This window comes from Talpa occidentalis, unplaced genomic scaffold (assembly GCF_014898055.3).
Source record: "Talpa occidentalis isolate TD23 unplaced genomic scaffold, MPIMG_talOcc4v2.1 talOcc4.7, whole genome shotgun sequence".
In the NCBI taxonomy this organism is placed as follows: Eukaryota; Metazoa; Chordata; class Mammalia; order Eulipotyphla; family Talpidae; genus Talpa; species Talpa occidentalis.
In genome coordinates, this window is record NW_023605083.1 from 66,012,385 (window position 1) to 66,025,246 (window position 12,862).

Sequence of the window (12,862 nt, forward strand, 5' to 3'; positions counted from 1 at the left end):
TTTTTCGATTGTGCTGTTCCCAAACCATAGCCAAAACAAGCTGTCTTATTCCCTGAGGCACCGGCCATTGCTCACCAACCCTGAGTATACACACGCATAAATCTCAAGGGGAGGAAACATATTTAAAGAATTTATACGTATTTAGATCTTCAAAGTTGTTTGGTTTTGAGGTAAACAAGATAGGGCTGTGCAAAGAGATGGGAACGTTTAGGGGAGGAAATGTGTGTGCATGTGCTTTGGTGAAGACGGAACCACTCTTTGAAGTATCCTCAGAGTATTCTCAGAAGTATTCTGGAAGTGTTGTGAAAGAAGACTTGGGCATTGACAAGACTTCTCAAGGTATGAATTCTCATCAGTGAAAAGCACATTCACCTCTGTATCTAGTTCTGTGATCCTATGGAGAGAAACTAGCTGCAGTTCATTGTAATTGTATAAACTCACTGGACGGGAGGAGCCCTGGGCTGGTGGCAGTGACAGCTAGTGTACCACTCACCTTCCACGTGATGCTGAGCTGATTACCCTCTGGACCTCATTTCCCTGTCTGTGACTTTTCTATAATCCAATGATTATATATTAAATCCATACACATATACACATAGATGTATACACACATAATTATGGAATCTATTCAATGATTATCTAACTTTACCTCTATGTCTGTGTCTATCTATACTTGCATCTCTGCATTTCTATCTCTGTATCTACATCTATCTACATGTATCTACCTTGACATTTCTTTCTGTCAGTCTGTCTCTGTCTGCCTGCCTGCCTACCTGTCTATCTGCCTGCCTATCTATCTAGAAAATAAAATAGCACATCAAGGTGTTCAACAAACAAGATTTCTTTCCTTCCATACATTTGTTTTCCATCTGGTAAACTTCAGGACATACTGCTCACCAAATGCTCACCTGCAAACAAACTCTTTCATATCATGGTACCTGAATCCCTCTGTGGTCCTACCATTTGCAACAACTTCATGGCTGACTCATTACAAGATGTCTGTGATTCTCTAAATGCATGGCAAGGTCCAAGCTCAGGCTTTTATTTTTGCTGCAGCCTCTGAGAATGCTTTTTCCCAATTTCTATGCTTGAAAAATTGCCTGGCAAAATAAAGGATCCCCAGCACAATATGAATTTCAGATAAGCAAAAGAAAGTATTTTAGTGTAAGTTTGTCCTAAATATTGCATGAGACATGCTCTATTTCCATTTGCTAATCCTGAAGACTATATCCGTCTGCTCAATGCCCATGTTATCTTTCAAAACACAAGTGAAAGGTCACATCCTCTCTACTGCCCCTCTAATCCTGTCCTCCCCTTTCCTTGAGAGTTTATTCATCCTTTCTCTATGTGGTTCATGTCTGTCCTTGCATACATGATAGAACTTGCATGTGCTATTACAACACATCTGTATCTACCTATGTCCTTACCTCTTTTATCCCCATTTACACAAGAAACAATGAATCCCTTCAGCTTTCAAAAACACAGTTTTTCAACCTATGTCCTACTTCCCACCCCACTCTTTTACAGGAGACCACACTTGCTGGCTTTCCCTGCCCCTCACAACTGCTCTACCTCATTCTCCTTGCAGACACAGGGCAATTGTGTTCCTCTTTTGCTTTGCGTGCGTGCTGTCTCTCTCTCCCTCTCCCCCTCTCTCTCTTTCTTTCTCATTTCTTTCCTCTTTTGATCTCTTTCCCCCCTTCTTATTCTTCAGTTTACTTTTTCAGTATCTTGCTCTTTGATGTGAACAGACTTAAGTCCCACATCTGCAGTTCCAGCCTAGATTCTTCATTTGTGTCCCTATAATGGCTAGTTGACACTTCTTCTTGGCCACATCACAAGCACCTCAGGCTTAGTGTGCCAAAAAGGATCTGTTCATCTCTCTCTTCACTTCTCTTCCTTCCTCGGTCCTGAAAATTCCACCTCCACTGACACTAACTTGTCTAGGAGTTTATGTGTCCTGGGGGTGAGTGTACCCCATTTCCCACTAACCCTACTCATCCTCCACATCTGAGCTCTACTCTCACTTCCTCAAAGAGACCTTGTTATTTTTAACAGCAGATTGGGAGCTGTTCTCCTGTTATATGCTCACCCAGTATGCCACACCTCTGCCTCACACCACAGCACTGAACACAATTCAGACAATGCACTTACTTGGGTGGCATGTCTGTCACTTTATATGGCCCTGGAGGTGAGGATTACCTCTATTCTAGGCATTGCCTCTTCATTGCCTAGAGTAGCATTTGACTCATATGTAAATTGGATTTTTGAATGAATGAACGAGTGACAATTTACTTGCTTTTCTCCTTCCTTATAAGTTCTTTGCATATCGTATATTTGTGTTCTGCATGGCCTAGTGATTGAAAATGCAGGCTTTGGGATTCTTCAGGTATGAATTCACATTAGTGTGACAACTAATATGATTATGCTCAAATTACCTCATCTTGTTAAACCTCATTTTCGTCATTTGTTTAGGGGCCATAATAATACATAACTCATAAAGCTGTTAAGAAGATGCAATTAGAGGCATGTTAAATTCATGAGAATATTGGTGCATAGTTCATTAAATGTGCATAGTTCATAGATGTGAGCTAACATTGATTTTTATCATTTATTTTATTTTTAAAAAAACCCTCAACTCCCACCCAATTCCATTATGTTCTAGCTAAGAATGTAACTGTACAACTCTAATGTCAAATTATTTTGAAATAAAGAAGATGTGTGAATGGAAACAAAAATCAAACAAAAGATATTAAAAGCTCTTCAAAAAGAGGTGAAGAGCAAGACCTCTTCTGAAACTAAAAAAATTGCATACTTTAAAAACTAATAATGTGCAAAGAACAGAGTTCAAGGGAAATAAATGACATAACTTCTCCATAGTAACAATTCACATATTCCTCCAGAACTTCAGAGTAATTACTAAAGTAATAGATTGGCCATTGAAGGGCTTATTTGTCTAGAACAGATGTGCACAGGCCACATTCAATGTTAATTACTGGTTGGGGTGCATTATACTCTTTGAAATACAGAGAACTGTTATTATTTTCAAAAGCCTTGTTAGAGCAATCAGTCCTTGTGAAATTCCAGGACCAACTATAAACACATCAGATTTACTGAGATGACCAACCATCTTTTACTCAAATTTTCTGAGATGACCAACCATCTTTTATTCAATATGGCTTTTTGATATTTTTCTATTGTCTCGCCAAATATTTTTACCAGTAAACTTGAAAAAATTTAATATGTTGCCATCTTTCATGTTCCATAGGTATTTTTTTAATTGAAGTAACAACTCATTTTAGCATTCTGTAAGTTTCAGGTATGCATCACTGAGAACCCTTATAGTGGTGCTCATACCACATTCAGTTCACTGATAGAAGTCCAAATACATCTTTTACTAATGCAAAAATGATCCAACCACTACAGAAAGCTGTGTGGAGGACCCTAAAACTACTAAAAATGGAGCTACCATATGCCCCAGTAAACCTACTCCTAGGAATATATACAAAGGTCAAAAAAACATTAATCTGAAAGGAAACCTGCACTCCTATGTTTATTGCAGCACTATTTACAATAGCTAAGATAGGGAAACAACCTAAATGTCCCCAAACAGATGACTGCATCAAGAAGATGTGATATAGATACACAATGGAATACTATTCAGGAATCAAAAAAAAAAAATAAACTCATACCATATACAGCAACATGGATGGAGCTGGAAGGGATCATACTCAGTGAAATAAGTCAGCAGGAAAAAGAAAAATATCGGATGATCTCATTTATAGGAGGAATATAGGGGAACCAAACAAGGGATCAGGTGAAAAAAGACAGAACTAGCAGGTAAACTATAAATTGGAGATATTCAGCAGGAGAAGGGGAAGGAGATGGATCAAATCAGGGGAGGGAAGAGCACTAGAGAGTATGATGAAGGTTCACAGGTGTCTTGGTGGTGGGAATTTTCTGGGGGTTACACCTGAAAGGAGAAATCAAACTTGTACAAAAATGAACACTGATGTAAAAATATATAAATAAATTAAAAATAAAACCAATATATCCTTCACTATAACACAGTCCCCTTTAATGCTTTCATATTTGGATGTACCAGTCTGTGAAAATTAAGTGAGGACAAATTAAAAGACTTGTGTCTATGTCTCCTTTTAAAGAAGAATGATTAGATTTGGGTCTAGGAATGGATCCAAGTAGAGAATATGCCTTACCATTTATTTAGCAAACGCTTTGTGCTCTGAGCTTATTAGGAACTTTCATAAGTATCACACTTAATCCTCACCATGATCTTGAACGATGATCTCATTTTAAAGATGGGGAAGCAAAGTTTCAGATAGATTAAGTTCAAGATTGAACTTAAAGCTGTCCGCAGCTTCTGCAATGCCGGTTCGATCCCCGGCCACCTGGCGAGGGCTCCACATGGCACGCAGACCTCTCCTGCAGCCCACTGCTCCCCTCAGCAGTGTACTTTGTCAGTCTGCCTGCTCTGCTCTGCTCCCCGCTCTGCCTCTGGTGAATTCTCTCACCCTCCTGCACTTCTCACTGTACCCAGTGCTTGTATAAGTAAAATTAAAAAAAAAAAAAATTGGCTAAATATTGTGTGACCCAGTGAAAAGTGAAAATGCATGACTCCTTGTTCAAGAATTATGTAGAGTATCAAGAGGCAGCAGCTGTATTTTAAACTAAGCATGGACTCTCTCTATTGAATAAAATTTAAGTTTTGATTTCTGCACCTCTGAAACTCCTAAGTCTATTAGTCCCCACTCATCCTCGCCACCTCCATTTATTTGTTTAGCTGTTTAAACTACTCTTGTTATATGTGATGGGAGACCTCTTCAATTTTCAAAATGTGATTGTTTCCATTTGAAGGCTTTGGAAATGTGTTGATGGCTGAGGTGGGCAAGAACCCAATACCTTACTTCTATTTTGCTTGCTAATTCTGAAGGGATGTATTCATGTCAGTCAGCTCATTTCTATGTTTTGAGCATAAAAATATTATTTCTGAGACTTAATGTTCACAGAAAGCTTACTAGAAATGCCTTTTAAATATAGTTGACAAAATTTCTGTTGGAGTCAGTCACATTCTAGAACTACACAGCTTTGAAACAGAAGTAATATTAGTGATAACTCAGTCACTCAATCCTTTTTCTGTCTTGTGGTTGTTGTTTTATGTTATTTTTTATCATAAACAAACTCAGGTCAGAAAAATCAACAAGTAGCCCAAGGTCTTCCTGTAAATTAATGGTAAATATAGGACAATTCAAGTATCTTAAACTAGAAATATGAGTGAGTTGCTGGTATCAAGACCATATCATTCCCTGTTCATAGGTTCTTCAACCATAGATATGTTTTGGAGCCTCCCTGGGTTGAGCACAGCACTGTAAAGCTGTCTTCAGCCCTGAAGATTGGGTTCAATTCCCGGCCAGCCAAGAAGATTCCCACATGGTGTGGCAGACCTCTCTTGTTGTGCCCGCTGCTTCCCTCAGCAGTGTATTTTGGTTGTCTGCCTGTTCTGCTCCCCGCTCTATCTCTGGTGAATCCTCTCACCCTCCCGTGCCTCTGGCCTATACCCCAACTCTTATATAAAAATAAATAAATCTTTAAAAAAAAGAATAGATATGTTTTGATTAGCAATAACATTTAAAAAAAATACTGTGTATAGAAGCTAAGATTTTGAGAAGACCAAATTCCTGCTATATGCCTCTCACTCTGAAACATGGAAAGATGGTGTCTGGGTCACCCTGGATGGAGTGGGCACCCTTTGAAGACTACATAACATGCTACTTGATGCTTGCATGCTTGAATTCTTTTTTTTTTATTCTCTATATTAAACCTTTTTTTGTATTTTTTTATTAAATTATCTTATTTTATATAATTCTTACATCATTTTTCATTTTTGTACAATGTACACATTTTCATTTTGGTTATATTCCCCATAAAATTTCCACCCCCCTTATTCTTACCCTAATCTCTCCTCTACTCCCCCCACCCCCCACCATAGTGTATCTCTGGTCTATAGTTGCTTGTTGATTTTGATTTTTACTTTATTGAAATTAGTCTTTTTCCTGGTCCCTTATTTAGGTTTTCTAAATTCCTGTTATGAGTGAGACCATCTGGTATTTTTTTCTTTTTTTCTTTCTGGCTTATTTTGCTGAGCATGATCCCTTCCAGCTCCATCCATGTTGCTGCAAATTGCATGAGTTTATATTTTTTGATTGCTGAGTAATATTCCCTTGTGTATATGGACCACATCTTCTTGATACAGTCATCTATTTTTGGGCATTTGGGTTGTTTCCACAGCTTAGCTATTGTAAATAGTGCTGCTATAAACATAGGGGTGAAGGTGCCCTTTTGAATTAATGTTTCTGTGTCCTTTGGGTAAATACCTAGGAGTAGAGTTGCTGGATCATATGGAAGCTCTATCTTTAGTATGTTAAGAAATCTCCACACAGCTTTCCATAGTGGTTGGACCATTTTGCACTCCCACCAGGATTAATGGATTAAAGAACTAGACATAAAACCTGAAACCATGCTTGAATTCTTAATTTGGGTGGACAGTGGATACATAAAGCTGTCTCAAGATATCCAGTATTTCTGAAATTCTCATTAACTGCTGTTGGGAAAGGCTTTCATTGCTGCAAAATAAACAGGAACTGAAAAAAGGATGCTGTCTTCTGTTCCTGGGAAAAGATAGCCATACAAACAGCTCTCCAACCCAAAAGGGACTTTACCATGCCAGGTATGGAGTGGTTCTTTGATTTTCTGAATTTTCTGTCCACTGGTAAGCAAGTGTTGAGACTGTTTAGGACATATTTTTAGTGTGCTCTGTAGATACTACACTATTCAGAGAAATGCCCTTGCCTCTAATGACTCTACCATGAAATCCTGACCCTATTCTCCTAAGCAAACTTGCTACTAAAGAACTAGTAACAGCAGGCACACAATATGTTCATGCTGAGTTTTTTGACATATGTAAACTAACACTATGAATGAAAACACTGGTAACTTGGTTTATTTAGTAGTTTGTGATTTAAAAGCTGAATTTCAGGGACATCTAACTCAGGTCAAGCCTGCTAGAAAACTGAATTATCTCATAAATATTTATTGAGTTTATACCATGCCAGTCATGTGCTAGAATTCAGCTCGATAATCCCAGGCAACCTAAAGTTCATCTCATTTTTATTCCCAGCACATGACTTAACTGAGAATTCCCAATGTCACCAAGAAATTTTCCTTTCTTCGTTACCTCAGTATTTATCTGTATGACTCAATGGACCTGTGAATTCTAGACTGGGTTGGGATATCATCCATCCCAGTGTTTCATAAAATGAGATAGGTTCATTAATAGTTGTACATAAGGCAATTTGGGGATGAAAACTTAAAAAAAATAACAATTTATCAAACCATACAGTGTGCTGACTATTGTGATGGAGGTAAGTCCAAAATCTAAGCCTGCTTTGGCAAGTGAGAAGTAATTCACTTAGATCTACAACAGGATTCTCAAGTCTAGAGGCAGTTTGATGAGTAGAAATAAGAATCAATTCTGGTTTCTAGTCCCCTCTATCTGCCGATGTTCTATTGTTCTTTCTCCCCTTTGTGTTCTGAACTGAGGTGTCAGGAGAACCTTCCTCATGGGGATAACATCTAGATGACACAGTATCTATAGTCTGATAACCCCCCAACACATTTATCTCTACCTAGAACCATTTCAAAATTCAGAGGTTTATATCTTACTATATTCTCAGTGTCTCCTCTTGTATATCTAATATTTATCTCAAAATGAACTGTCCAAATTGAGTTCTTTCATGACTCCTCAAACTACTCTCCACCCTCAGTCTTTACCATTTCAATAAATGGAAACTCCTTTCTTCTGATTGTTCAAATCCCAAGCTTAGCAGTTGTTTTGCATTCTCTTTTAATCCTCACATCTCACCCAACCAAACAGCAAACTTCATTGGCTTTGACTTCAAATAAATCTAGACTCCAGTTTTCTCATATCTCATATCTACACAGTTACATATTGGTGTAAGTATCTGTCATCTCCAGAGTTAATGGACTAACTCTATTTCAGTCCTTTATACCCTTACTGTTTATTCTCAGCAAAGGTCTCACTAATCAGAATTTACACTCAACAACCTGACTTTTAAAAGTCAGATAATATTGCTCGATATCTTTAAATGGATTCCAATTTCACTTAGAATAAAAGCTGAAATCCCTGCAATGACCTATAAGGCCACATAATTTAACCCTCATTCCACCATTCACTCCTTTCACTTTCTGTGCTGAAGCCACACTGGCCTCCAACTTTTCCCAAAGTGCCTTAGCATACTTCCATTTAAGTCATTGAACAAATTTTCCCATCTGTCTGGAATATTCCTCTACCACATTTATGTATAGATTCTTTCCTCCCTAGTTTTTCCTCACATCTCTGCCCAAACATCAACTCATCAGTCTGTAGAAAGCATCCTCCATGCCTTGATTTTTCCCCAATGCATATTTATCCTCTGATATTACATATATATTTGCTTATTTGTCTATTAGGAAAAAGGCAGGGAGTTGTCTGTTTTGGGCACTAATACATCCTCTGTGCCTGGGCCATAGTAGCTGATCGCTAAATATTTAGGGGAAAAAATAGAAAAATTACTGACAGGAAGATAATTTTACTTCCTATTTTCTTTTTGAATCCCAAAGTTATTTTCCACAGAAACAGAAAAAAAAAAAAAAACAAAACACAATTTGCATGGAACCACAAAAACCCAACTAGTCAAAACAATTCTGAGAAAGTAGGTCAAAATTGGTGGCACCACATTTATGATTTAAACTAAATTATAAAATTATATAATCAAACAGTATAGTCCTGGCATAAAAAGAGACAAAAAGAGCAATGGAACAGAATCAAGAGATCAGAAAGAGACCCCGATACATATATTCAAATAATACTTGACAAGGGAGTTAAGAGGACTCAATGGGAGAAGAACATTCTCTTCAATAAACTGTGTAGAGAATACTGGAAACCACATAAGAACAGTGGAGTCGTATTTTACACCACTCACAATACTTAAACACAATACTTAAATACTTAAACATAACAGTTCCTAGAGGAAAATATAGGGAAAAGGATTAGTGATATTAGTTTTAGCTATAACTTTTCAGATACGACAACAAAACACAAGCAACAAATATAAAAATATTAATAAGTGGGACTATATCAAGCTAAAAAGCTTCTGCACAGCAAAAGAAAGAATTAACAAAATGAAGAGGCAAACTGTTGAATGGAAAAGATATTTATAAAACATGTGTTTGATAAGGTGTTAACATCCAAAACACAGCATTCATAAATCTCAAAGGGAGGGGCCTCCCTGGTGGTGCAAGGGTTTAAGACGCAACCTATGAAGCTTTCTGCAGCCTCTGCAGCACGAGTTCGATTCCCGGCCTGGGAGATACCCACATGGTGCAGCAGACCTCTCCTGACTCGCCTGCTGCTCCCCTCAGCAGTGTATTTCAGTCAATCTGCCTGTTCTGTTCCCCACTCTGTCTCTGGTGAATCCTTTCACCCCCCACACCTCTGGACTGTGGCCCAGTTCTTGTATGCATAAATAAAAAAAAATCTTTAAAAAATTTCAAAGGGAGAAAAAATAATGCATTTTGAAATGGGCAGAAGGACAGAAATAGACATCTTCCTTAAAAAAAGACATACAAATGGTCAACAGATATATGAAAAGATGCTCAATGTCACTCACCATCAGTTAATGCAAATGAAAACCACAACCATATATCATCTCACAGCTATTGCAATGGCTTCATCAAAAAGCCAAGAGATAACAATTAGTGGCAAGAATGTGGAGAAAAGGGAACCCTATACACTGAAGGGGGATTGTAAGTTGGTATCGCCAAGATGGAAAACAACATGAAGGTTCCTCAAATAAGCAAAAATAGAGCTACCATATGATTCCACCAACCCACTTCTGGTTATATGTACCGAGATAATGAAAACAAGGTCTCAAAGATATATCTTCATTCCTGTATTCACTGTATTCAAGCATTATTCAATATAGCCATGATTTGGAAACAACATAAGTGTCCATCAGCAAATGATTGGAGAAAGACAATATGATATATACACATACATATACTTATAACAATATATTACATAACTATTATTAAAATGTTATTAACATATCATAATATTTTATATTATTATTTTATTTATTTATTAATGATTTATTTATTAATTTACACAAGAACCAGGGTACAGGCCAGATGCACAGGAGGGTGAGAGGATTCACCAGAGACAGAGAAAGGAAGAGAACAGGCAAACTGACAAAATACACTACTGAGGGGAAGAGCCAGCGAGACAAGAGAGGTCTGCTGCAACATGTGGAACCCTCGCCGGCCAGCCAGCTGGGATCAAACCAGTGGTGCAGAGGCTGTGGACAGCTTCAGAGTGTGGCGCTCAACCGCCTGCGCCACCAGGGGAGGCCCTATATTATTATTTTAAATTATGGCCCAAGGTAACAAAATTTCAGTTATCAGATGGCTGAATTTTGGGGATCTAATATATAGTTAACAATGCTGCATTAAATATTTGAAAACTGCTAAGAAATTAGTAGATAGTCAATGTGTTCACCACAAAAAAAGAAATCATAATGATGTGACATGATGGAGGTGTTAGCTAATGCTATGGTGGTAATAATTTTACAATATATAAGTGTATCAAATTATCAGGATGACACCTACCAGTCAGGGGAGATACCATGATCACAAAGGTGGTTTTCTCAGGGTGAGGTGCCCCATCGCACTCCCAATGTGCTGACTTCCACAATTTCCCCAAATATGGGAAACTCAACTACATAATTTGTGGTAGTAGAGGACTGTGCTTGTGTCCATGCTCTCCCCTGGGAAAACAACAACTAATTAACAGGTGGTATACCTTAAACTCACTTAATGTTCTATGTTAATTTTACCTTAGTAAAATTGGGGGATAAAAAGATTGAATATTAAGTAGGAAAACCAAACACACAAGCTAAACAAGTAACAGTGAAACTACGGGCATAGAAAAATATCAATGGAAAAGAGAAATTCTTAAAATAGTCATAAGGATAAAACAATTTAACTCAAAGACACGAGACTTAGAATAACTGTTAACTTTAATCCGCAGAAAGAAGGCAGTGGAGTATATCAAATTGCTAAAAAATAATAACTATCAACCTAGAATTGTATATCTAATAAAAAATATACCAACACCAATACTAAAATAACTTCAGAAAATAATAAACAATATTCACTACCATCACCAGAGTAATTTTAAAAAGAAAAAAAAATACCATGAGAAAAAAATAAGCCATGAAAGAAGGGCTGAAAAACAACAAAAAAGGGCCTCCCCAGTGGTACCGCGGTTGAGTGCTGGGCTGAGAAGCTGCCCGCAGCTCTGCAGTGCTGGTTCCATTCCTGGCATGCCAGTGAGGGTCCCACATGGTGCACAGAGCTCTCCTGCCGTATCTGCTGCTCCCCTTAGCAGTGTCTATTTCGTTAGTCTGGCTGTTCTGTTCCCCGCTCTGGCTCTAGTGAATTCTCTCACCCTCCCGCGCTTCTGACTGTACCCAGTGCTTGTATAAATAAATAAATAAATCTTAAAAAAAAAACAAAAAAACAAACAAAAAAAAAAAAGTTGATGAAAAAAAGATAAACCTGCATAAATCTAAACAAAGCTGGAGTGCACAAAACATCAGTAATACTATCTAACTTATTTTTTAAGTAAGAACTAAGATACTGCAATAAAAACAATTTATATGATGAGAGGGATGATGAGAATGACCACATCTTAAGATTCTTGTATTCAGGAAGAAAATATGCAATTAACTTTGGAAGAAATTAAACATGTAGGCGATTTAATTTCCAAGTACACACTGCAATAAAGGAAATTTATTGTGAAACTTCCAAAATAGTACAGAGGAAACAACATGGTGTGAGGGGAAACTATTCCCAATAAACCTTTAATTAAAAAAGGCAAAAAAGGGTGGGAGGGTGTGTGACAAATGTATAAAATGTACAAAATAAGATGAATAAGATGAAAAGACAAAGAAAGTACACTAACACAATGAATGACAACAGATTATACCTCCAGCTATAAAACAAAAACTGTCAGGTTAGATATGTTTGAAAGATGACTCTGGTTTTTGAAATAGACACACCTAAAACATAAGGTTACAAAAAAGGTTAGAAATAAAGGGATGGAAAAAGTCATACTAGGCAAATGCTAATCAAATTCCTTGATATTCTGCAGTCACAAATTTGAAGATTTCTGCAATAACAGCTAGTGTCATTATATAGAACAAAGAGAGTGCATGTAGTTACACACAAAAATGAATGAAGATGTGGACAAACATTTCATCACATCAGAAACACAAGTAAGAAAATAACTGGAAAATGCTTATTTCCATCAGCTAAAATGAAATGCCAAATATAATGAAATAGCATAGGGTAACCACGCTATAAAAAAAAGACTAATAGTTCTGGATATTGTCAATATAGAATGACAGCAAAGTGCATATCCTGCTGATGGAATGTAAATGGATCCAGCACATTGGAAATAAACTGGCATTAGCTACCAAATTTCAGAAATCTTAATTTTAGCAAGTATATTCCTGGTAATACAGGACTAGAGAAACTTGCACAGGTACAATGGAAGATATTCTATAAGGATGCTTCCAAGCAAAGTAAGTCAGATGGAGAAAGGCAAACACCAGATTATTTCATTCACATGTAGAATACAGAGAAACAAAAAAAGTGAGGAAACAAAACTGAAACAATATAACCCCTAAAAATCTGACTATAGAATTGAGGCTACCAGAGGCAA

At 37.2% G+C, this 12,862-nt stretch overlaps 1 non-coding gene across 1 annotated transcript; it reads left to right on the forward strand.

Moving 5' to 3' along the window:
* The first annotated feature begins 10,735 nt into the window (after positions 1–10,735).
* Positions 10,736–10,900, forward strand: LOC119233168 (U1 spliceosomal RNA). Its single transcript, XR_005122319.1, has one exon. It is a non-coding gene; the product is annotated as a U1 spliceosomal RNA (small nuclear RNA).
* The last annotated feature ends 1,962 nt before the right edge of the window (positions 10,901–12,862 follow it).